This window comes from Helianthus annuus, chromosome 14, assembly GCF_002127325.2.
Source record: "Helianthus annuus cultivar XRQ/B chromosome 14, HanXRQr2.0-SUNRISE, whole genome shotgun sequence".
In the NCBI taxonomy this organism is placed as follows: Eukaryota; Viridiplantae; Streptophyta; class Magnoliopsida; order Asterales; family Asteraceae; genus Helianthus; species Helianthus annuus.
In genome coordinates this window covers 161434976-161448204 of record NC_035446.2, presented here as the reverse complement: position 1 = coordinate 161448204, position 13229 = coordinate 161434976, and the positions used below count along the sequence as shown (strand labels likewise).

General features: G+C 35.4%; 1 long non-coding RNA gene across 3 annotated transcripts; it reads right to left on the bottom strand.

Annotated features, from left to right (window-relative positions):
• Positions 1 to 7697: 7697 nt before the first annotated feature.
• On the bottom strand, positions 7698 to 11383 carry LOC110904677. Of its 3 annotated transcripts, none has more exons than XR_004879763.1 (4): positions 10077 to 11383; positions 8522 to 8778; positions 8243 to 8378; positions 7698 to 8160 (listed from the first exon to the last, which is right to left on the bottom strand). It is a non-coding gene; the product is annotated as an uncharacterized LOC110904677 (long non-coding RNA). The 3 variants fall into 3 exon arrangements; XR_002572698.2 differs by having other exon boundaries at positions 7698 to 8378; positions 8522 to 8584; positions 8672 to 8778; positions 10077 to 11374; XR_004879762.1 differs by having other exon boundaries at positions 7698 to 8378; positions 10077 to 11377.
• Between the last annotated feature and the right edge of the window lie 1846 nt (positions 11384 to 13229).

The following is a 13229-nucleotide window of genomic DNA, read 5'->3' as shown; positions in this document are numbered from 1 at the left end:
ACTTAAACGACGACCCCCTCGACGAACCCGATCAACCCGTTGAAGAAGATTCACCCACAAGGCCACGACGCAGGAGAGGTGGTGAATCGTCAAGCAAAGGTAAGGAAGCGGTGGCGGAGTCGATCTTCAGAATCGAAGAGGAGAAAATTACCCAATCCAAGAAGGCCGAACAAAGAAAAGAAACAATTATGTCTCTAAATGTTGAACGCGAGCAAGCGTACAAGGAACACTTGAAAACGATTGAAAGACAAAATCATTTAAAAATCTTGTGTGAAAACCACGCACATCTCAACGAACCATTCAAGTCAATTGTCATTCAACAAAAGCGTGCGACTTGCGCAAAGTGGGGTTGGGAGATGCCACCCTTTTAGTTGTTTTTTTATTTGGATATGTAATTTATTTTCTAAGTTTAATGAAATTTATATTTTAGTGTTTTATTGTTAATTTCTAATTTTAAAATGAAAATTAAAAAATTTGGGAGTGAAAGAATTCCATCACTAGTGATACCACCCCCTTTACATTTCTATCACTAGAGATAGAATATTGGGTGATGACATGGCATGATTTGATTGGATAGTGGTAGTGATAGAAACTATCACTAGTGAACCACCCCTCCTCCCCTTCCCTAGTGATAGTTTCTATCAATCCCACTATCCAATCAAATCATGCCATGTAATCACCCAATATTTTATCACTAGTGATAGAAATGTAGGGGGGTGATATCACTAGTGATGGAATTCTATCACTCCCAAATTTTTTAATTTTCATTTTAAAATTAGAAATTAACAATAAAACACTAAAATATAAATTTCATTAAACTTAGAAAATAAATTACATAGCCAAATAAAAAAACAACTAAACGGGTGGCATCTCCCAACCCCACTTTGCGCAAATCGCGCGCTTTTGTTGAATGACAATCGACTTGAACGGTTCGTCGAGATGTGCGTGATTTTCACACAAGATTTTTAAATCATTTTGTCTTTCAATCGTTTTCAAGTGTTCCCTGTACGCCTGCTCGCGTTCAACTTTTAGGGACATAATTGTTTCATTTCTTTGTGCGGCCTTCTTGAATTGGGTCATTTTCTCCTCTTCGATTCTGAAGATCGACTCCGCCACCGCTTCCTTACCTTTTCTTGATGATTCACCACCTCTCCTGCGTCGTGGCCTTGTGGGTGTATCTTCTTTAACGGGGTCGTCAACGGGTTGATCGGGTTCGTCAAGGGGGTCGTCGTTTAAGTTCATTTCGGGCAAGTTATCCGATGCGGAAGTCGTGTAGTTCCCCGAATCGGATGTCTTTGATCTTTTCGAACCGCCTTGTTTTTTTGGGGCCGTAGGACCACACATGTAACACCCCGAAAACGGGTTTGGTAATTAACCCATGTTAATACTAAAAGACGGGTAAAGTACCGTTAGTGGTAAAATAGCCCGGTGAATATTAGGATTTTAAATAAATAAACCTAATATTAAATAAATGTAGTATAAAGGCTTTTGGAGGAAATAAAGTTTATAGAAGGCCTGACCTAACGGGACCTAAAATAAACTTAGTCATAAATATTCCCGAACCCGCTAAGTTAACTAGGAACATTTAACCTAGTTAATAAGTGGGAAAATTGTTAAAAGAAATAAGTAGGTCGTGGCCTACTTAATAACGAACCAAACACGAGGGGTTAAAGCAGGATAACTAGAAAAGTTATTTAATAAAAACAAACACAAACACACACACACACACAGTGTGTGTTCTGGATCGAGCTCAGGGGCGACCAAGAAGGGTCAAACCCTAATCAACACAATTTCATCAAATTGAAGGGGCAAATCAAGTCCAAATCAAAATCCGAGTATGAATTAGTGATCTCCATTGAAAAAGGAGTCATGAGGTATGTAAATTTCTTGAGAAATCTTTAGTTGAAATTCTGAGCAAACCTAGAGAACTCGAATCTGAACTTGCATGTTTGTTGTTTGGGTGAAATTAGTGATGAAACTATGTCTAGGAGTAAACCCTAGTCATGTACTTGTTGAATTGATGTTCATGGTTGTGAATCCATGATCATACACTCATGTGTCAAGTGGGTTTTGATTATGTAGTAAAGATGATGATGTACACATGTTTAAAAACATCATAGTTGCTAATAGGAACAAGATACTTGAACAATTTGCAAGTTTGAGTAATTGATCATAAGTGATAGTGGTGAATTTTGATGTTAATCTTGGTAAAAATAACTAGTTAGGAACTAGTTAGTAAATATGTAAAATCATGCACATTAGGTGTTTGTTAAAATGCCTAAATGAGAACTAAGTGTTGATAATGTGCCTAATTGAGTCTTGTGAACTTGATAGTGCAATCATATGTGTTAATTGGTGATTTGACTTTTAAATAGTCAAACCGACCATTAATAAGATCGAATGGTAATTGTGATAGAAAATATGTAAGATGGAATAGTCATAATTAATGATGACTAATATAACCGTCTTACGAGTTATGAGGATAGTTTGACGCTTGACAAGCTAGGTGGAGGCTTGGAAAGGAAGCGGGTCAAACGAAGCAAGAATGGCGGAAAAAGCATAATTCGGATGCAAGGTAAGTATAGCTTACACTAGTCTTAAATTGTGGAATGTTTTCTTATCATATAAATTATGAATGAGATATCTAAACAATTGAAATATGATGTTCCGTCGTGTAGTCGAACGGAACAAGAAAATCAAAGATGATAGAAACTATAATAATGGTTAAAAAGAAGTAAATCGATAAATTGGTCATATTATGTCAAAAGAAATACACGGTTTATATTTAAAATTACCGTACGGTGTTAAACGGGAAGAGTCATGTAGAGGAGATGATAATAAATATCATTTCGCAAAGATAAATGGTCAATTCGGCCAAACGGGTCAAAAGGTGTAGACAACACCTTTTGACTATATAGACTAATGATTCTTTTGTCGAGTCATATGCTTACAGGAATAGATATCCAATGGATATTCGCATCGTTCTAAATTAGCGAAATAAAGCAAGGTATTAAAATCGGGTCTATTTGTTGATCCAAGCCAGGTACGCTTATTTATGATGTATGTAAAAGTGCTAATTTGGTCGAATAATTGGTGGTAGCCCTTCATTGTAAAAGAAGGACCAAAATCGACCCAAACGCCTTTGTAGGCTAAATTGAACAAACAACTCTTAGAGGTTGTTTGGAAAGGAGTCTTATGATTAAACAAAAGTTTAGAACGAGTACGGGTAGTGAAAGATGTAATTCTTGGGCCAAAAGACTCCATATGAGTCCTTGCCGTAAAATGATATTTCAAGAGGTATAAATTCGGAACACATAGATATCTACTTTAAATCCAACACACATTTAGTTGTGATGGAAGAGTACTAGATAAGAGATATAGGTTACAATGCTAGATTAGAATGAAAGCGAAATTGAGCTTAAAAGTGCTTAAAATATCCTTAACGGGTCAAAATAAGCATACTAGTGAAAACGGGTTTAATTTGTGAATAAACCTATGATTAGAACCTAATATGGTATATCACAATTATTTGATGAAGTGTATGAAATATAGGAATCAAATAAATACGTTTGTTTGATAAAATGCATAACCGGGTCAAAACTTGGTATAAAGGGTAATAAGCCGAAGACTTAGAAGTTTTAAATTTTGTTAAGCCGAATGGCAGATTTTAACTCCAAATGATGGAGAATCAAATTACAAACACGTAGGAAGAAACGGTAGGCCAAACGGACAAGCGGTTTGAAAGATACGGAAGATTTCGTGTCAAATTACGGCAAAAATGGAAAACTGGATGCAGGGTCCACCGTAAATTACGGTGCCACCGTAATTTACGGTGGAGATGAAAAGCCTTACGGTGGCCCCCTACTGGTTTACGGTAGGGGCATGTACAACCAGTGGCCACCGTAAATTACGGTGCCACCGTAATTTACGGTGGAGGTCAGGTTGAAATTTTTGTTTTTGTTATCAATTGTTTCTCGGACTCGTTTAGACACGTTTTAAGTCCTGTATGACTAAAGCATTTCATGTTATTGAAATGTAGGTACTTTTGGATGCCGGAAGACGATCAAGCTCAGTGAAGAACCGAACACGATAAAGACACACGCTTCCGCACTTTGACACATAGTAAATTTTAAACAACGAATTTAATCACGTTATGTAGAATAACTTATGATTTGTAAAAGCTTTAATAAACCCGTATTTTTATAGCATGTGTAGTCTTAACTACACATCTAATCGTTGGTAATTACATACAAAATCGTTAATTAGTAACTAGGGTGTTACAACACATGTCAACCAACTCAACGGGGACCCACTTCGGGTGATGTCTCGCAACTTCCCATGCCCCCACGTGTGGAAAAGTCCTCTTTTTGTACAGTCGGCAATACTCTTCGGTGGCTTGTCGCATGATTGTCGCCTCGCTCGCTCCACTTTGTGGGTTTCGGTTCTACAAAAAATATAAAATGTTATGTTTTTTTTTCAATTCTGTTTTTTTTTAAACTGTTTTATTTAATTAAAAACTGTTTCTGTATTTTTTTTTAAATTCTGTTTTATTTAATTAAAAAACTGTTACTGTTTTATTTAATTAAAAAATTGTTACTGTTTTTTTTATAAAACTGTTTCTGTATTTAAAAAAAACTGTTTTTTTATAAAACTGTTTATGTATTTTTTAGAAAAAAAACTGTTTTTTTATAAAACTGTTTCTGTAATTTTTAGAAAAAAAAAACTGTTTTTTTTATAAAACTGTTTCTGTATTTAAAAAAAAAACTGTTTTTTTATTAAACTGTTTCTGTATTTAAAAAAAAACTGTTTTTTATTAAAGTTTAATAAAAAACATACGTTTTGAATGAAACAAGCGTTGAACTTGCTGATTTTCCCGTTCAAATCCGTCCACTTCGACGTCATTTGGTCCATGTTTCGTATCCTTGCACCGGGAAGTTGCCTAAAATGATTAATGACCCGTCTTCAAAACGCATCCTTTCTTTGCTCGTTGCCATGTTTCCTACTCTCCAAGATGTGCAAATACGCCTTCACCAAGGACACCTCCTCCTCGCTCGTCCAAAGTTGTCGGCTGATTGGAGCGATTTCTTGAACGTCATCATTTTGTTCTTCTTCCTCTTCCTCTTCTTCTTCCTCTTCCTCGTCAAGACTTTGTTGTGGTTCACGCCACGCGTTTGCAAAATGAAGAATGAGGTGTTGTCTTCTAGTAGTGGGTCGAGTGTGTGGGGTTGGGTTTGATACGTTTGGGGTTGAAATTGGTGAGGTTGAAACGGTGGAACGAACGGTTGGTTTTGGTACGTTTGCGATTGAAAGGGTGGATATTGTTGGGTTTGAAAAGGTGGATATTGTTGGGTTTGAAAGGGTGGGACTTGGTCGGGTTCGTCTTGCAACCTAAAGCGCGTCGGCTCGCCAAGATTCGCTCGAACCTTGGGTCTTACGGGATTTTTCTTCGTACCCGAACCTCTTTTTTTCGAACCCCCACCTCTCTTGCTTGAACCTTCCATGTTTCTTGTAAAATTATTTAGATTGAGTTGGAGAGTTTTTTGATTTTTTGTATTGAGTGTGAGAATAGTTGGAGAGTTTGTTGATTTTTTGTATTGAAATAGGTTGAATTTATATAAAAAAAAGTTCAAATATCATCCAAACGGTCAAAAAAATAACCCAAACGGTCATTTCCAACGTTCCAATTTCAAACTTCAACGCGTGATATGTGTAACGCGTTTTAAAAATAACGCGTGGTGGGACTGAAGGCGGCGGTGTTCCGTGATAAAATAACGCGTTATGAAACTTTATAACGCACCGCCCCGTCCTCTCTAAGGTACACAGTCAAAACACTTTTCTAGCTAGCTAGTTTTCATTAAAACAAGGGAAATTTACAAAAGTGACATTTGACCAACGTTCTTTACGAAAATGTCACGTTCATGCGTCCGTGGACGGACTCCTCCACATGGGAGGAGTCTGTGCGTCACCTTGAAGAGTCCATGAACGAGGAGCTGCATCCCCGACGCATCCCTTGCATCTGGACGAATCCCATGTGGAGCAGTCCGTCCACGGACGCATGAACGTGACATTTTCGTAAAGAACGTTGGTCAAATGTCATTTTCGTAAATTTCCCTTAAAACAAACTATGTATACCAATCAATGAATATTATTGATTTGTTAAAAAATAAAGTGTAGAAAATGAGATAGTGGCAGATAACGTATTGAGATTTGTGGATATTGTGCTCCTAACTTTTGGAGAAATTATCATTACATACATTGTTATGATGTTAGTTACACCTGACTTTTTCATGAAAATAATTAAAGTGTGGTGTTCCACCTCTTTTATAATGTGTGCGTCTGTCGGTCTGGAAATAATGCCACACATGATTGTTCTCCTCCTATTCATTTATGTAATGGTGCATACATCACAAGACAGCAATCATGATTATATATAGTATTCAAGTATAAAACTTCTATGTATGTATGTATGTATGTGATTGTTTTTTTTAGAATTTTTCATGACTCAAAAGATTGAAACGACATTCATGCTCTAGAAGCCATATAAATATTAGTGCATATGAATTTAAAAATATGGCATGCGTAGCCATTTTCATTTGTTTATTTATGAAATGTGGAACAGTCAGAGTACTGGTCATCCTTTTGTAAACTAGCATGAGGTTGCTTCGAGGAAACTTCAGCCGCCATGTCAACCTTACGTCATTTATACAACAAGTCATACAACTTAATTTGTTTTTTAACTATTAAAACGTGATTCATGTTAAAAGCTTGAAGTTTGTGTGTATGGTTGTTAAAAGTATTATCCAACTTCAAATAAATATTTAAACAAACGTGACTCATGTTTAAGTGTTTAACCTACAATATTGTTGGTTGTTATTCAGAGCGATATTAAAAATTGGATACTGTAGTACGTAACTAATTCAAAAAGTATAAGAAAGTAAAAGAAAAAACTAAACAACTAAAATTTTGTATAAGAAAGTAAAAAAAAAGAAACCTATACAACTAAGATTTTAAATAAAATACAAAAACTTGCATACACACACCCCTAATGTATCTTCTAATTATATGATTGATGATAGTTGTATTATTGATGGTGCAAGTGTGTAACTCATACATGGTATATTTTTTCCTACTAATAATAAGATTCTTAATATATAATTGCTATGTATTTTTATATTGATAGGTAACTAGAAAAAAACTTAGATTCTCTACTTGTGGCCTAGTGGTATTAGGTTTGGATTCTTCGGTGGAGGCTCAAGTTTTATCCCCACTTGTGTCACTTTTGGTGGATAAGACAATGAAAAATTTGAGCTAGGTCTTGAGCGAGGTTCACTAGTACAAATTTGATCAATAGATGCGGTTAAATTGGCTATGAGATGCGGTTATAGACCCGCACCTTATGGCATAGCATCTTTTGGCTATTTGCCAAATAATGCGGGTCTAAAAGATGTGGTTTTAGAACCGCATCTTTTGATATATTAACAAAAAACTACCTTTTCCTAATATACTCAAGAGATGCGGTCTTAGAACCGCATCTCTTGGTGTTTGAGGCTAAAAAAAATATAATTATTATTTATTTCAGTTTCTAGATAATTTCATAGAAAAATTCTTAATAAATTCCCAGTATACATATACCTAAAAATAAAAAAACATACAAAAAATAAAACCAATACAAAATATTCAAACATATAAATTACAAAGGTTTTAAAGTAACACAAATAATTACAAAAGTTTCAAAGTACCACAAATACGTTAATGTTTAAAGATGAAAACGATATACAATAACCTTCCGAACCCAAGTCTTCATACTTGCAACCGAAACCAACATCTTCAGTTTATACTTGCAACTAGAACCGTATAAATTTCCTAACAAAACACAACATTCCATTTCATAAACCACTGAAGCTTAAAAAAAGATATGCAAGTGTATAGATGTATAAGAGATTAAAAGTGTAAGCCAACAAGTGACTTCTTAACCTACAGGCTCAAGCTAAAACATTTTGAACGACTTCAAATTATTGTTCAACTATAAGAGGAAATATGTTAATGGGCTAACTAGTAATACTATATGTGAATGAAATAGTATATTTGCCTGTGTTTACTGAGTTTCTGCAACAAAGGAACATAGAGTGATCCATAATTTGCTCCATCCTTTTTGACACACTGTCAATCAAGCATAAAAAAACAATTACTTATAGAAGATCATAATAAGAAGGATTTACAAAGCTTCACTAAATATATATACATATATAAAAGTGTTTATCCATTTTGTTTTGTGAAAATCTCTGTTTATCAATTATTTTCTATTCTGGGATTAATTTAACAGGGAGCTGGGCCAACACAAACACTTCTGTAAAACATCATCCATTGGCTTCTTAGCGCTGAGAATTGTAAACAAAAGAGAAGTGTCAAAACCATAAAATATAAAAATAAAAATAATTGGTATTAAACCATATGTTTATCATTCAATATAGTAATTCTAATATCAGTAAATGAACATTCCTTATGCTAATTAGAAACATACCAGCCCATTGTGATGATAACCTTCGGTTAAGCCATTCCCACCTACATTACATGGGTAGTAACACTAGCACCAAGAAAGTTTTAATAAAAGTCTTTATGTAAACAGTAAACCATAAAAGTTTCAAAATATGTATAACAAGGAGATAATCACCTCTTAAGTTATTTGAAAGATTTGAATCTGAAGCAGACATCAACGATTGGATAATCATATGAAGAAGTGTTGGTCGCCACATGTCTTGATAGATCTGAGTGGGATACCTGGTATTTTTCATTTATATAATCTTGTAAAGGTAAAACACTATTTCAAAAACCTGAATTATGAGAGATGATACAACTATACAAGTTCTCTTAAAGTTATCTACGTAATCAAATTAATGTTCATTGTGGATATCAAATGAGGGTTAGATTAAAAGTCCATGGGATTGTTCACTACAACTTTCACTCTTCACTTCACTGATATGCAGTTATTTTCATATTGCAATAACACATAATGAAAATCATAATGAATATGCCAATCACAAAACTATACATACACACACACATATATATATATACTCACACACCTTAGCAAGATCTACCTCGGTAAACCTGAAACAATCAATTCGACCCATTCCACTACCATATTTGCATATAAAACCTTTTTTAAATGATCTGCACTTGCAAGATGTCTGATCCCATTCTCACTAACAAAACATCATATAGAGAATTAGACCACCCGTTAAGAGGGGGGTGTTTGGGCATTCCCCCCCCCCCAAAAAACCGCCCCACAATGCCATTCAACCGCCCTTGGGGGTTTTTCACAAAAAAATGCAAGAGACGTCCCTTTTTTCACACCGAAGTTCTAATTCTTTGGCAAATGACCGTGCATCCCTTTTTGTTTGGCCAATATCAATTTTTGATGGTTTTTTTATTTAGATTCTATTACACCCCTTTTAACATAATGCTCTACAATGCCCACATCCCCACTACACCCATTTTAGAAAAACACCCCATAATGCCCCATTGATGACCTGACTGCCACATGGAGCAAAACGCCCAAGGATGGGGGCATTATTTGTGTCTTCCACTACATATAGTCATAATATCATACTCAAAACTTAATCCCAAACGCATTTATTCTTTATACTATTTTATCGCCCATCATAAAGAGATAAAAAACTAAATAAGCAAATGAAAAGATCTTTCAAGACTTCTAAACTCTGCATACTTGTTGAACACAGTTGACTATAAACTTACATTCAAAACAACTCAAAAATCCATATAAACTAGCTAACCATTGACATAAACTGCTACTAAATTCAGGGAAAACAATGATAAATCCGGATCCTATATCGGGTTATCTTTATTTTTAAGCCGGATTACCATACATCTCAAACATAAATCATTCAAATAAAATACCCAGATTAAAACCCTAATTATACCCACAACAAAAGATCCAAGAAACTAAATCTATCAATTAAAAAATCAAACTTGAAGCAGAACACAACAGTTATAATCTCCTGAACAAGTAGTGAAAAGATTAAAAAAAAAAAAAACAAGAGAATAAATTAAAATACCTTACAATAGGGTACGATCACCTCTGAAGAAAACAAGCAAGTGAAACCAGGAGAAAACTGTAATATGATATATTAAAAACAAACCCTAACACGCTCGATGAATTCACCTTTCTCATTCAATTTGGATTTCAAAATACATGTACTGTTCGCGAAGTTATCGTTGTGTTTCTTCAAAACATCGAACATCGAAGCTTTAACTCAAGTGTATGTGTAGATACCGGAAGACCAAACGAATAATTGAACGATTCACGGATGTTATCATTGGTTTCTTGTGAGAGATCCTTTGATTGAAAAGCATAAAAGTATATGTGTTGGTGAAATTGAACACAAACAAACCCTAGATCAGCTTATTTGTTGGGTAAACCGATAGAAACAATACAAGATTAGGGTGAAGATTGAGAGGATTTGATCTGAAGCGAGGGTTGTAGTGTGTGGTAGATGAAAAATGAGGAGTTATGAGGATAGATAGAGGCCGGGTTTTGGGGGTTATTAGGTCGATGGAGGGAAGCGAAAACTAATTGAAATTTTTGGGGGGAAATATAGGGGGATAAAAGATGCGGTCATACATTTAACCGCACTTTTTCGTTTTAGGTAGACAAAGGATGTACTTTTTAGTTTTAGGGGAGGGCAAAAGATGCGGTTTAACCATTTAACCGCATCTTTTAGTTTTGTCATCCGCATTATTTGCTCAATTTTGTACTAGTGGTTTTTGGTTCGAATCCTGAGTCCACCCGGGTTTTCGTCCCACCGTGTGTTACGACAGAGAGTTCTGCTCTTGTGGTGGCACAACGGCCATCAAGTAGCAGTCGGCGGTATGGTCTCCCGGGGGAACGCTAAGCCAAACTTTAAAGCCAGCATGGGCCTGGTTAAGACAACATAGTCTGACCGAAGTGGAGCAACAAGATTTTCAATTTGGGGAGTACGGTGGTTAGACACAAGAAAGTCGCTATTAAAAAAAACTAGAAAAAGACCAACTTATAATTAATATATTTATTACTTGTTTGGAATATATTGTAGTTAGTTGAGTAGTTAAGATATGTTTGTTTTTTGTTACCTTAACGAGTTAACGTTAACCTGTGCGTTGCGGCGGGATGTTAGTTATGAATGTTTAATATCACTATATGAGATGCTGAAATTCTTAATTTTATGCAAAATATTACTTGCATTTTGCTTTAAGCCCCAACATATAACGACGCACTAAGCCATTTTACTTAAAAAAAACAAAAAGTTTTTAAAAGCGGCATCATTAAAGAGAATTAAATCCTTTGTGTAAACCCACCCGTATCTCAATAGACATTATCACTAATAACTGAAAGTTGATTAAACAAAACTCTATTTTATTCCTAAAATCTATTTCAAGCTTATATACAAAATTTACGTATACAAAAACTTACTAAAAGTTTATTGCAAATTCTTGTGGTGAAAGACTACAAAATAAAAGTTTATATATTATAAATTAATTAAAAGTTAATATTTATTTTCTTTATTTTGTCATGTTAAACATCATAGAATGTATAACTTTAAGGGATCAAAATAGAATGGTATGATATATTATTATTTTTTTATAAAATCTATTAATGCTACGTATCTTTTTCACCAAAAGGGATCAAAATAGAATGGTATGATATATTATTAATTTTTATAAATGAAAAGTATTATTGAAATGATATATTATTAATCTTTCATTATAAATTAAAAATCATATAGAATTGACAAACCCCACTCATGTAGAAAACAATTCGCCGTTCAAAAAAAAAAAAAAGAAAACAATTACCTTCTCGATAACAGACCCTTTCTTCATCACTTTCTAAAATCCATGGCTGTCTCTCAACGGCACCCTCATCGCCACCACCCACAACCACAAAGTCACACACGAACCTCCTTTGTGTAACATGTGTTTGGTTGCTATTTAGGGCTCCAATGACTTGGTTAAGGCGAGTGTGGTATTAACAATCGATTGATCTTCTCAGTCGTCGTTTTTCGGCCAATGACGTGTTTCTCCGGCCAAAAAAGCAAGACCCATAGTGTTGGTTTCGGTGGTAGTGGGTTCACTGTTTTTTTCCGGTGAGGAAGGGTAGTATTGTCGACGTCATGTTTGAATACAGTATATAACGAATTACATAATTATAGAGCAAGAGGAAAACGGGAGAGAGTTCTGGTAATTTTTGGTGATGTTCAAACGGGTGGCTTGGGGGTTATATAGGGGGTGAATCGGTGGCAAACATCACTGAATCGGTGGATGGGGTTGACACGTCGGTTTAGTTCTTTTCAAAAGGCGTGTGGGTTTAGTTGTTAAACATAAAGTGAGGACGGTTCGTTCATTGTTGAATCTATTTGAATGTTTCCAAAAGCGTTGGTAATTATATATCCCTACATATACTAAATTTCATCGATATGCCTACAACTCTTCCCATGTTCGCGTCGGTATGTTACCGGAAAATCCGTGCGCCTAAATCATGAGGCCTACCATCCCCACATACACATCAACCAACATCAACCATCGCAACCGCATTCTAAAAATATAATTTGCGTTTTTTAATTCGAAAGGTTGTATTAATTGTCCGGAGCAATGGCATTAATTGTCATCAAATATTGAGAGGGAAAGTCGTATAATGTAAATTGAAGTGTTGATTCAAACGGTGGAAAAATGGTTTTGCTTTGAAAAAGGTTTTTTTTTTCTTTTATAATATAAAGCATTGACCGTTGGAGAGAGTTGGTTGACCGGTGTGTATATATTTTTCATTTCATTTAATATAAACCATTTCGGTAAATGTCTGTTACATTGAATGATTCGGTGCCTGTTAATTACATGAATGATCCGGTGCCTTCTTTTAATGAATATGTGTCTTTCAATGAAGGGATGTGATGGTATGTGAAGACACATGTCCAAAGCCGGACATGGTCCCAGAGACGAACCGGACTTCACTCGGGCGGGCATCCAAAGCATGTCCGCCCCATATCAGAAAGCTCCGAGGACGAGCCCCCGTTCAAGTGCGTCCAGACGGATGACGTCATCTCAGTTGACTATTATAAATACCCCTACAAGTACAAATCCAAGTACGATTTCTCTGAACCTTCGTCCCTATTTTCTCTCTCTACCAATACTTATCCTCACGCCGGAGGGTGGTCGCAGAGTGGCCCTCCCATCTCTGC